Raw genomic sequence first — 11554 nt, 5'->3', positions numbered from 1 at the left:
TAGTATAACCATCCATAAGCAAGCAGTGGCTGGGCCAATGCCAGAACAGTAAAAGCAGCATTCACTTAGTATTTTTTAAGCACTTTGTATTGTACAGGGCCCTCTAAGGAAGATTGATTTCCATAAAGCCCCATTTCCATCTCAAGGTACTGATGATGCCATAAACCACAAGAGTTTCTCCACTCAAACCCTGCAGTGGAATTTCAGACTCACCACAAGAAGCCCACGTATTAGCCAGGGCTCAAGAAATACAGGCATGTATTGCAAGGCATAGTGTTAGGTCAGCCTCAGGATCGAAGAGCAATAAACCAAGACAACAGTATCCAGCTTTAAAATAATTATGCACACATACACACACACACACATTTCATGCATTTTGTCTACATTTCCTAGAGAACTCTACCTATTATTTAAAGTTCTTTAATCATCACTTCTCGGACTTTATTATATCTGAATGTTTTGGTGTTTTTTTTACGGGATATACAATGGCTTCTTATGGTGCTCTTCTGTCACTTCATTTATCTGGCTTGGATTTTGTGTTGTGTGTGACTTGACTGCTATTATATTTGGACTGGAGTAAGAAAAACCGTCCTTCTCTCCTGTGCCATACAGGACTTTCAAACAAGATGAAACTAATTGACAAACAAAGAAAGAAAGGGGGATGGGATATGTCATGTTCAAGATAAACTTCAGAGTAAATGTAAGACAGTCACAATCCACTTGACATATTTTAAAATTATTTAGTGTCTGTATGATGTTATCATCAGGACAACCAATCTCAATTGGAGTCCAAGCACAACACTTCTGACACTTAAAGAGACACCATAGCTAAAGAACTTGCACGCTAATGACTCCTTCCACTACACCTAATCAACACATGTAAGCTGCTGTTTTAGTTTGGAAAATATACTTTTCAAAGCCTGTGATGAAGCCTCAGTGACACAGGGCTCAGCAGAAGTATGTAAGTGTCCCCTGAACCTCAGGTGTAGCTGCTTGTCAGGAATGCAGATGCTGGTGACATCTGCCTCACTGGGGACTGAGCGCTCCACTGATTCAATAAGGCTACACAAGTGCAACAGGCCTTGATGTCAGTTACATGGTTTTACATACCTACCATGTCAGTGGTTCTCAGCCTCCCTGGGAATTTATTCAGATATAAGTGTATTCAGCCTGTAACAATGTCTTCTACCTGCCAGAGAGCTAGAAATATTCCCACCTTTTATGAATTTACAGTGCATGACTGCTGGTGGTTTACATGTTGGGAGGGGGAGAAAGAAAAAGAGTAAGAGAGAGAAAGGAAAAGAAAAGAGGGGGGAGAGAGAGGAAGCAAAAGAAAAAGAGGGAGAATGAGAGTGAAAAGGGAGAGAAAGAGAAGGAGAGGGAGAGGCCACTTTTCTAGAATTTGTTTCAACCCTATTTTATAAATTTTTCCAGGAATAAATCCACCCACATACCTACAGCACTTGTCCAAAACCTGTTTAGAAACTGCTGGAAGTATAGAACATTGACTTTGTCTGAACAACAGTGCTTAACACATCTACTTCCTTTTCTCTTTTATTTAAAAGAGCTCATATTCAAAATTCAAAATTTCAGTCTTGCACATTTGCAATTATTTTAACTTGACTTAGACAAGCAGGCAGTGCAACTACTTGCTGATGTAAAACGGGTCATGTAGGTTATGCTTATGCAACTGGGGCCTGAATCAGTTAATTTCTAGACACAGATATAAAATACAGACAACAGTTAGGAAAAGGTGTGAGTGCTGGAAACAAGGAGATTAGATTTCTGTATACTTCACACTCTGAGGCTGGGTATCAACAGAGAAAAATGCTAACAACATTAGTGACCTTCAATGCCCTCTTACACCCCATTATTCACTGATAAAATAATACAGAGAGTTTTTGCTGTGTTGCAGCCTCTTCTTTTTCTGTGTGTTTCTTTAATTCTGATGATACTGTCAGTAAGAAGGACCAGCAAAGTGTATTATTAAGGGCTGGGTTTTTTTCATGTCGCTACATATCTATAACACAAGTTAAAATTAATTTGGAATAAGCTTATCTACCCAAAATCGTATCTTTCACCATTAACACTCTGTCCACATGTCCAAACATTATCAGATGCTGATACAATGAGGCATCCAAGTATATTTTTTCTGCTGTTATTATTCACAATAGACAGATAAATAAAAAATAAGTCTTAATTTCAAGCAACAGCTGTGAAACATTGTCCTCGCACAGGCAGTCACCTCAAATCATGCAATAATTAAGAAACAATGCAACTTTTTGCAAACATTTTACAAAAAATTCTCACAAGATCACACAATACTTCCAGTATCTATACAGAGAACTTGGTAGTAGTGTAGGAATCTGGACTGCATAGCAATGCAATAGGAATGAAATATCTTGGTACTGGCTCTCATGCATACACACCAAGACCTAGTGTGGAAGTAGAGTGGCAACCATAAATTCCATCTGAAATCCTTGCCATTAGAAAGGTTATGTGCCAAATGACACAGTAGTTAAAAATTTAACATTTTGAAAAGAGGGGGGAAGTAGCAATCTACTGTCAAAATGATGGAACATGAAAGAATCTACCCTGGCTTTTGTCAGTTTTATTGGCAACAAGTTTGTGGGGATAGAAAGGACACACTGCTTTTTTTATCATTCACTAGTGACTCCACGCAACACATGTAAAGGCAATGTCACCACGAGAACTACAAAGACACTATACAAATGTGCAGAGAGGAGGTGCAGCAGGAGCTCTCCTTTCTATCAACTGTAAATGGCAGGAGTTTGGTAGGTCTGAGAGTGACTCAAAGATGTACTTATGTTAGAAATCTAAAATGTTGGACATGTGCTTTTGAAAACACATCTGAAGTTTGAACGCACGGGAATACGTTTTGCCTGGTGCATATATGGTGGTCACCAGTTATATATATGCATACAAAGCAAACTGACCCCTTTCCTCTGCAGTCCAAGCTGAGATACCTTTGAAAGTGTGACCCTTGATATCCATTATTTCAGTGGTGCACAATGAAATGATTCATAAGCATTACTTGCATTTTGTGCATATGTCAAGAGAAAACAAGAACCCAGTTGCACATATGTGCTTTCTGTAAATTCCTCCAACTTTTCTTCCTTTAATGATTTTCTTTTTTCCCCTTTGCAAGCCCTAGGACAGAATTGGATCTTCTGAACCAAAAAGTTAGTGAAAAGGTTTGGCCCATAAAAATGATATAAGTTATAGTAGTTAGAGATCTTACCCAGGCTTGGTATTTTTTTTTGTTGCCTTGATGGTTCATATTTGATAGGGAGAATTATGGCATGTGGTGGGCAGAAAATAACTTTACTCTCACTGTTCCACTTAAATACTCCAAAACCAGTTGATAAACAAATTGCAGAATTATGAAGTGTGTAGTACTTTGAAGAATCTCATAAGCTATTATGTATCAGGGTGTATTGTTTTATAAGGCGTTTTTTCTAACAATTTCAATTTTTTATTACATAGTAAATACTTGCAAAACCTCAAAATAAATTATTCTGCTCTAGCTGAACTGGATAAAATTTCCTCCCCTAGCATTTATTTGTTTATTTCCTAAAATAATAAATTTCTTGTTAAATATGACATTTCTTTTGATTAAAGTAAGATAAGCAAGGTAAGATTTCTCCACAAGTACAAGAAGAAAAGTAAGACTTCAAGTAAAGTGTGAAACCCTGCATATTTAATTTAAAACAATGGATTCTGTCTTTTGTTCTGCACCTCAGTTAATTCTTAGATGTATGCAAATGACTGAAAAGTTTCAGATAATCAAAATGCATGTGACTTAAGCCATAGCTGAACCTTGCTCTGTCTCAATGAATAATATTTCTGAGGTAAACCAGTTCAGTTGCATTCACTGAGGCCACCCATGTGTGTAAATGCATACTGGATCAGACCTTCCCAGTTCCTTGCTATTGACTGTTTCTTCTGCTATCTGTCTGAACACGAAGTTCACCAAACATAGCTAAACCTATTTCCTTCCTATGGACAAAGCAAGTTAATGAGAATGCCTAAACCTGATACTGGGAGATCGGTCTCCCTACAGCAGTTGGTCCCTTGCTGTAACTTGGATTAGTTTCAAATATCTTTTTTTTTCCTGGTAATTTACTATTTGTGATGCAACAGAAATAAAACATCCTACAAAACCAGTAACGGAAACAAAAATTGGTATCAAACGGAATCAGTCATTTATGTGGTGAATGATTTATAGATATGTTAGGGGGATACCCAGGATATAGTTCTCTGTGCAGACATAAAATACAGTTTTATTTAGTATAGTATCTTTCAAACAAGCTGTATCCTAAAATGTGCACAGACTTACATCCTAGTGTTACACTGATATTGTAAATAACAGCAGAGGGAGAAATTAAGAGGCACAGGTAAAAGGAATGTTTTCACCTGAGACCTGAAGAGAAATAGAGACGCCAACAAAGCATAGACTGTATCTAAGAGCACAGGCTAGAGAAGAAAAAGAGCTTGTATGAGCCATGACAAGCAGCCTGTGGTGGGAGATGGAAGAAGTCAGTTGCCGATGAGCTGAGCCAGCCGAGAAAGGGCTAGGGATACAGTGGTCAAATTTGCCACCACACATAAAACCCTGCAGTCTCTACTGAAGTAGACAAGAAATATGTGTGAGCATCCAAGGCCAGAATTTGGCTCTCTCCTCTGATTCATGCTGGTATAAATTTGAACAATTCTGTCATCTTCAAAGGAGTTCAAACAATATTTTTCCAGTATAACTGGACTTAAACCTGATCTTTGTGGATCAATCTGACTGAATAAAAGCATGTTTTGTCGTTGTTCTGTTTTGGTTTTTTTTGTTTTCCTTTGCTTTGCTTTGGTTTATGAACAACCATCTATTTAGTCTGTGGCAAATTCTGAAGGGAATGCTAAATGGACAACAAGGGAAAGTTGGTCAATATGGTTGCAGTTTTTCTATGCACATATAATAATATAAAAGCAATGCTGCATGCTGGAACAGGTTGGCAGAAAAATCATTTAATAAATGTGACTGAGAAGGTCCCTGCCCTTAAGTTCAAAACCTGTAAAAGGTAATTTTTCAGGTACAGTCAGTGTAAGAATCACTCTGTCTCACAAAACTGTCATGGATCCTCACTAAAATTACTTAAATCAGGCAACGAGTATAAATTCAAGTTCTTAAATTAAATGGAAGCTAACAGAGGCTTAATTAAGAAGATACAGAGAAGGCTTTCCTAGGTTTAGGGGTTTTTTATTATGATGTTTAATACCACACCCTTCTTAGCTCATAGACAGCAATGCTTTTGAAAGAAATTTCAAGTTACTTCAAGGCTCACAATATGTTGCTATGGTGCATGCTGCCGAAGAGAATAAGCTAATGGGCTCTCTCTTTAATGTGATTAGAGCTATTATTGACATAATGTCAGGAAGACGCAAAACCATTAGCATCACACTACAGCTCACTTCAGTCACTACTCAGATTTAGCATTTGATCCACAATTTTAATTTTGCTCTGCTCTATTCAGGGCTGCATTACACAAAATGCATAATTAAAAGCTGCTGTGATTCTCTCTACTTCTCAAATTAAAAACACAGCAAACATTTGTAGTTCTAATCCACTAGAAATTAATAAATCAAACATTGTCTTTTATCCTGATTCCTCAGTGCAATTCAGGATGCATGTTGGGAATATTTTACCATGCAACAGAGAAAACTACACTAAGAGCCACTGCTCAAAAGGAAAGAACAATCTTTAAAGCCTGTACTGTACTGCAGTGAGAACCTGGAGGACAGCAGAATAACGATAACCTCGCAACTCCTAAAGTTATACCCGGAGCTGTTTCTCAATGCCATCTCCCTATAAATCATTTAAATTTATTTTCCTTAATAGTTTCTTTGGTCACTAGAGAAGAGAAAAGCTATGGGTGGTTTTGATTTTGCAAAATTATGTATCTTTTGAGTTTAGATTTTGCAGACAAAATGCAGGAGTAGTGATGATGCTAAGCAAATGTACAAATTCGTTCATGTTGCAGATCAGTCCAATGATCATAGCTCGTCATTTCTCCTTAACATACAAATAGGCCTTCTAACAAGACTTAAGGCATACTGCACCTACCTTCTACGGTCTGCCAGTGATTCCCAATCTCAATGTCAAATTGTTTTATTATAAATTATGCAGGCCAAACTCACCAGTTAGGAAGTTAGAAGCACTCATCCCAGCTTACTGGAATTGTATGCCAAGTGAAACAGCATTCATATTTTGCTTGCTCTTATTTCTTCCCCAGATCTTTCCATGAACAGTAGACATGAGTGCAGCTTTTTGTAAGAAACCTTTCATTTTTACTGCAAAGTTAAATGTTGACAGTGCAGGTGGCAGCAGAAAAAAGTTTAAAAAATTTCATTCCTCCTGTGAAAAAATATATAAACCAGAAAATGCTAATTGCATTTACTTTTTTTTTTTTAATCACTTGAGTGGTGTAAAAAGGCTTCAGTAATAACATGGTTCAGGCATAACAATATATTTTAAATGTCCTGATAATAATTTTTAGCATTGGCTCAAAAGTTCACTTGCATGATAGAGTAGAAAGAGGTTGACTCCTAAAGCTTTGGATTCAAATTACAGATTGCAAACATGCACATGTATAAAGACAAGTACCAAAAGTACAAGCATATGCTACCATCTGGATTTTATATAAACAGTAAAAATCTAATTCAATAGCAACTAATTAGGAATTCAAAATTAAGGCGAAAACTATACATTTTAACTATTCCTCAGTGTTAAGAATTGTTTTAATACTTATCACTGCTCACTTACTTAAGCAATCCAGTTGCTGATGGTACAACTGTCATTCTAAAGACAGCTTAAAGCCTATATACTAGATGACTGAACTATTTTGTAACAAAGCAAAATCTGAAGACTGAAGCAGGTCTTAAAATCTGAAATCTCTTGAACATTTAGATGATTTGCTTCAGCTGCAGCTTATCTCTCAGTTTTCAGCAATGGGAGCCCGGGTAAACACTGACCTTATGCTACTAAAACTATATAGCATCTTGATCATCTTGTTACCCTGTAGATCAGAAATACAGATCATTGTGCCTCTCCTCTCACAAGCATAGCATCTGTAGAGTCCGTTATTCTTCTAAAATAACAGCTTGGTTTAAACTTGTTTTTTTCCACTGTAGTTGAACACTCTTATGAACTGCAAATTTCTTTACTGAAATATTTATCTTTAGCACATAAGTATACTTTATGCTATTGTTCAAGCCTGATAGGATCCAAGTTGTTTTAGGGTTGTTTGTTTTTTGTTTTTCGGGGTTTTTTTCGAAGAGTATTAGATCACAGTTTTGCATGTCTTCATGACTCCTTCCAAAGCTCCACTATATCAAATCACAAACAATTTTTTGTTAAAATACTACTCAAAATACTGCTAAATAAATATGTAAAGTTAAGATTACAACAGCAAGAAATTTGTTTATTAAAAATATGTAACAAGACAGGTATAATTAATTCAAATATATATTAGGGAGCTAAGGCAAGCAGTCATTTAAGATACAGCTTATCAGTATTTACAGTCAGCTCTTCTTAAGTCTCTAGGAAGAATTCTTAAGCCATGGCTATATGCTTTGCTAAAGATTTTACTAAATAATGACATGCTAAAAACGTTAGGGGTCAAATCTGGTCTTAATGAAGCCAGTGGAAACAAGTGCATAACCTCAAACTTGCCTTGGATTAGGACTGAAGAGAAAGCTTGAACCTGAGCCCTTCCCGAGTCCAGGCCTAAATGCACACTTTTTTGCTGTGTGCATAAAGCATGTATGCCCTTTTCTCCTGCGTAAGTGAGATCGTGTTTGTTTGGCCTGAGTCAATGACTAGAGAGCATATATGATAATTTTGCATGAGCCAAAGTAGGAAGAAAGAGTCCTTCTGGGCCCCTGCCAAGAGGGGTTCAACTTCAAATGCACTCAGGCCTGACAGCAATCAGCCTGACCCACCTGCTATTGTGTCACCAAACAAACGAGGCACAGCTTCAAAGCTTTTGTTTTCTTAATGCCGTGCATAAATGTTGAAAGACTTTCCCTTATAACTCACATTTTGTATAAATGTTTCCATGTAGAAGGTCTCCATATACTACTTTATTTTCACTGGATTTAAAAACTAGAATTTTCTGTGCTTTAATCAACAAAAATCTAATCTGATTAGATTCAGATCTCTCGTTATTCAAAAGCGTTCAAATTTCTTCAAATTTTCACCTCATATTCATTCTGGGAAAATATTAGTATTTTCAAACTATCACATTTATTTTTTCCAGACTTAAAAGGGACTGACATGGGTTTCATACTCTAATTTTGATTGCAATATTCCCTATGAAGAGACTGCTGGGCTTTATAAATATAAAAATCTTCTGATGTTTGAAGTCCTTATTGAAAATTCAAAAGGAAGTAATTTCCTCTACGAGGACACATGGTGACGTGTCCTCCCATGCTGTTGTCCAAGTTGTACTGATATTTGTGTGCAAATAATGAAGTACAAGGATGTATGCCAAATGTATTTACCCCTTCTCTGATAATCATCTTTACCATCATTACAGTCCATTTCCTTACCAGTATTGAATTAATGGGTTTGGATAAATCTTCTGCCAAATGTATCATACAAAACCAATTAGGAATTCTTAAAGGATCAAAAGCATCTTCTGGTCCCAGTGAGTCTGTACCCACTGGCTGGCAATATGGCTACTAAACACTTTAAACGTAAAGCAATGAAAGTAAAAATGAGTGTGATCTCTGGAATGAAATACCACTGTCAATAAGGCAAACAAGAGAGATTTATTTCAAAATCATGTTCAATCTCAGATTCACAACATACCTAGTCTTCGTGCTTACCCTCTCACAGTGAACCAGATTAGCTTAAATCAGGTCCTGTCCAGAGCACCCCTAGACACTCTGATTGTGTGTGAAGAAGTCTGTGTGGAGGGAGCTGCAGTACCTGAGTTATGGGTACAACCATGTCTACTGCTATAGGGAATGCAACGAAAAAGTCAGTCAGCCCATCCCTGACTGCAACAAAAATAATGTCAAAATATCTTGAGATTTCATACAGGCAAAAAATAACTACCATATTCATAAAGTGAATGGTAATGCAGATAAATAATACATTAATTAACATGAGATAAGTACAACTCAATAGGGTAATAACCTTCCTAGGCTGCACCCCAGTATCTCTGACCTACAGTGGACTAATTGCAGGTCTAATTGAATCATAGAAATGTCTTATAAGATAAAGTATAAATATAGTAGCAATACTGAAATTTATAAACCTTTTGTTCCTCATTCCTCTCATTTTTGCTCCTGCTGTTGTACTTTTGTTTCTTCACACTTCTCCAGCTATGTCCTGGCCACCTACTCACTTCTACCAAGCAGAACGACTGAATACACCTTTCTACACAAAATGTACTAGGCCTGAGACACTCTTCCCAAAGTTGCCAAGATAGCCACAGAAATGTGGCAGAACCAATAAAAATCAGGTACTTATTCATAAAACGGAGAGTCACCGCAGCACCTGACTGCATTATGGGGTGCTTCCATCCAAACTCTATTAACACCAGTTTCCTTACAGAGACCCGTGGCTGGCATTTGTTTAAAACACTGAAATTCTGCAAGCCATGGGAACTACTGAGTCTGAGGTGTATCTCACTTGCAGACATGTAAATATAAGTTGTTACTGATTTATATCAGCACAAGGGAGAAATGAATCAGACTGGAAATATGTGGAAGACAAAAAGGAAAATACCCAAACTCAGAACACTCAGGCAGAAAGAGTCTAAATTGCTGCCTTTTTCCAGGATAGTCTATTACTTAATCTCTGATCTTATCCTTCAGTGAACACAGAATGTTCTGCCTAAAAACATCTTTTAATGCAAATTATAAGATGAAAGGACTGTTAGATGTAATAAGTGTAGATCATCTCCTGTACAGGTGCTTTTTAGCTGAGGAAGCACAAGACCTAAATTAGCCACATGGATGCTGGTGGACTGTACCAGAGCACATCGTAAGGATGCAAACGTGGTTTTGTACCACCTAAATGATCATACTATGTATTCGAATAAATCTGCTTTTTTAATAAGAAAAAAGAGCTTGTCACTTAGTGTAAGGGAGAAGAAACACCATTCCCAGACTATTGACAGCTACTGGCTGAGCTAAGCAGGACAAAGCTGAGGGCACAGATGAAGACACAGAAGGTTAGTTTCATTCCACTATAGGGAAAATAAAAGCACGATACCCTAATATTAGGGGGGGTGTGGTGAGTGTGTATGTTTATACATCCTCATCTACTAGAAGAAGAACTTATCTTACTATAATGCATGAGGTGTGACGGATTTTCAACTCTCCTGCCAGCCCATCTGTAAAGGTAAAGCTATATAATGAATTGCTTTTCTGTTGAGGAAAAAAAAATAAAGGGGAAATTACTCACGGTGTTTGGTGATGACAAAAGGGAATTAAAAAAATCCCAGCTTTCTCACATGGGCTAAGACCATTTTTCCATGTTTAAATTCCCAGACTCCAGTCACAATAAGTACATGAATGTTTGGTGCCAGTGCAAGTTAGCAGCAGGGGAAAGTTCAAACTAACTAAAGGTAAAACTGATTGGAATCAGACCCTGGGTAAGAGTCTATATCATTTGTACTCAGCTCAACAGAAACCAATGAAATTGCGATGCAGAAAGCAGTAATGTGTCTGACAAGAATGAGACCCAAAGCGTGGGCAGGTACCGAGCATGGCACATATGGCCCGTCCTGGTTTCAGCTGGGATAGAGTTAATTTTCTTTCTAGTAGCTGATATAGATTTAATTTTGGGTTCAGTATGAGAACAATGTTGATAACACACTGATTTTTTCTGTTGTTGCTAAGTAATGTTTAGACTAAGTCAAGGATTTTCCAGCTTCTCATGCCCAGCCAGCAAGAAGGCTGGAGGGGCACAAGAAGCTGGGGGGGGGGGGGACAGCCAGGACAGCTGACCCAAAGTGGCCAAAGGGCTATTCCAACCATGTGATGTCATGTCTAGTATATAAACTGGGGGGAGCTGGCCTGGGGGAATTGCTGCTTGGGAACTAACTGGGCATCGGTTGGCGAGTGATGAGCAATTGCATTGTGCATCACTTGTTTTGTATATTCCAATCCTCTTATTGTTGTTGTCATTTCATTATTGTAATCTTTATCATTATTAGTTTTTTCCTTTCTGTTCTATTAAACTGTTCGTATCTCAACCCATGAGTATTACCACCCCCACCCCCACCCCCCCCAATTCTCTCCCCCATCCCACTTGGCTGGGGGGTGGTGGGGGTGGGTGAGCGACTGTGTGTTGCTTAGTTACCAGCTGGGGTTAAACCACAACACGGCCATACTGAAAATTTGTCTGTGATGACCTGCAGTATCTGCTGCTGCTGTACCTCAGCTCTGAGGTTCTCCTTTTAAAAGATGTTGCCAGTCATACTAAATTATGCCAGATTGCTGGATTATGCTTATGATGAACACACAAAAA

Source organism: Aquila chrysaetos, chromosome Z (genome assembly GCF_900496995.4).
Source record: "Aquila chrysaetos chrysaetos chromosome Z, bAquChr1.4, whole genome shotgun sequence".
In the NCBI taxonomy this organism is placed as follows: domain Eukaryota; kingdom Metazoa; phylum Chordata; class Aves; order Accipitriformes; family Accipitridae; genus Aquila; species Aquila chrysaetos.
The sequence above is the reverse complement of the archived record's forward strand: the minus strand, read 5'-3'. Positions refer to the sequence as shown.